Below are 2568 nucleotides of genomic sequence, written 5' to 3' on the forward strand. Positions count from 1 at the left end.
TGTGTGTGTGTGTGTGTGTGTGTGTGCGCGCGCGTGGGGGGAGGGGGTCCTTAAATCTCTCGCCGTCCCAAATCCAAGGCACTGCTTTAACTGTAAACATGGCAGATTGATAAAAAAATTATGATTTGACCATAAAAAGCATAAGTGCCAGAATTCCTGGTGGATTGTAATTGTGACATCTGAAATGTAAGTCATGGCACATGACAGATATTCAAGAATAAAAACACATTTGATAAAAAGGGGAACACAACTTTGATACAGTACAATATACTCTATTTTAATGGCTTACATGCACACCAAGTATCTGCTAAAGATATATTTGTAAATGTGTGTTTACTGAAGTGAAAGTGCTTTCCATGCCCATTTACGGTTTGTTTTATAGTCTCATCATAAAATTAACGATCTATTCATATACTCTTTGATTAAACTCTCTGCCCTAAACATATACTGCATTCTTAATTGGTTTTCCTTTTGCCTTTATGAAATATATCTTCTCAGCAACTTTTAGCGGACTACCCCATTGATCACTAGCCAATATTCCTTTCATAATAACCAAAAGCTTTTTATACTGACAGTTTTGCACAAAGAAATACAGTTGCGCTCTTTTAAGAAGAACATGCCAGCTTCTATTTATAAGCACGTGAACTAACTTTTTGAACTAACAACTCCATGCTGATAAGACGCATGATCTGAGTGACGAAAAACCATCTTGACTTTAAAAATGTCCACCTGTTGGTGTTGAAACACTTAAGCACCAAACAAAAAGCTTGATTCATGTGTTGACCTACCCATTGCTGACTGTTAATCACCAAGCTACTTCCTGATAACACTGTCTTATACTTCTACTGTACTGCCTGGTGTATGAGAGCACACAAACGCACACTTTCTCCCTGATGTAGTTCCCTAAACAAAGCAGGCAGTTAAATTATAGTCAAGATCTATAGAAAATGCCAAGCAGCTAGCAAGTCAGCTGGCTTTTTGACTGTATATTACAGAAAGGAACATTGGTTAGGACGAGGAAAATCTTTATAGTTGCCATGTAAGCAATATTCCATTTGGCCTCGATTTATACCCACCTTGCAGAATATGCTGTGAACTTTGGCAGAGTGTATAGATAAAAATATATTAAGTCATATATTAAGTCTCATGTGGTTCAGCCATCCTCTCCAAAGTGCCTGATGAGATGGAGTCCTCTGTGGTATTGCAGAATCGCCCTACATTAAATCTTTCCACTGGCCTAAGACAATTTATGAACTGTACCACACTAAGACCGGTTCTACTGCAATCCCCTGAACAAACACTCACAGAAAAGATTCACACTAACAAAATAGTCTAAGAACTGAAATATAATACAGCAGAGTAGATCACTGTGGTAGTAGGGTGAAAGAACCACGAAAATGATCTCCCTTAATCACTATAATCTCAGTGACACCCCCCTTTCAGGTTTCTCCAATGTGACAAATAACTCGTGCCCTCTCTCTCCTCTAAAGGTGTCATTGTACTCCTTAACACTACAACCCGAATATACAAACCCCCCACCTCTTCAAACAAAGACTCCACAGAATAGCATATATTGCAATATAATGGCAATATAATTACAGTAAAATTAAGAATACCAGTAGGCTAATACCAATGCAGAAGCACTACATATAAATAACATTTTTTTGTATTTTGTAAATCTATGAAAACAGAAAAGTTTAGATACAAGTCTGATGAGTCAAATAATAAATTCACCTAAACCATAGAAGAAGGAAAAAGGCAAAGCAGGAGATTTCACATTACTGATTCTGAGTACTGCACATTTACAAGACTTCTTTCTGATTGGGTTCTTTTTTTTGTCATTTATTAATTTTTAAAAGAAAATCAATTTTTGCTTTTCAAGCATTCAAGGCTTACTTGCTGTGATTAAGAGTTGCAACAGCATTTGCCATTCAGGTTGGAAAAAGTTAGTGAAAGCCGGACTTCAGGTTACTGTCTACTATACATAAACTAAAAAATACTTCAACAAGCTACTTTGTCCTGATTTTAATGTCCCTTTGTAATATTATTTTGTAGTACATCCTTCCTTTAAGCCTCCCGGAAATTGTGAGCGCTCCAAAAACATTGGGGGTTCACAAGCCACTGCAGATGGGCGTTCCAGCATTTTATTATTTGACGTCCATGTGTGCCGGTGGCAACCCACCAAATGGAGGCTATATTAGAGGCCTGCAAATGATTCAGATCTAAGTGTAAGGTGCTACCTATTTACAGCTTCATTTCAACATACAGTAACGGTGAATAATGCCTTCTTCAAAACGTACTGTAGAACCACCCAGGAATGTGTTTTTTTAAAACATATTTTACAATTAGGAACTAATCATTTACGACTGAACACAGGTCCACCAAGTAAAAGGAAATCAAGACAAGAATATTTACAGTACAAATCAATACACTGGAGATGTTATTAACATTTGATTCCAGAGATAGTACGTTATAACGGAGCCTCTGTAGAAATTATGGAGTGTACGTGTAAGCTGGAATGGATTGAAAGACTGTGTGTGTGTGTGTGTGTGTGTGTGTGTGTGTGTG

This window comes from Etheostoma spectabile, chromosome 13, assembly GCF_008692095.1.
Source record: "Etheostoma spectabile isolate EspeVRDwgs_2016 chromosome 13, UIUC_Espe_1.0, whole genome shotgun sequence".
Taxonomy (NCBI): domain Eukaryota; kingdom Metazoa; phylum Chordata; class Actinopteri; order Perciformes; family Percidae; genus Etheostoma; species Etheostoma spectabile.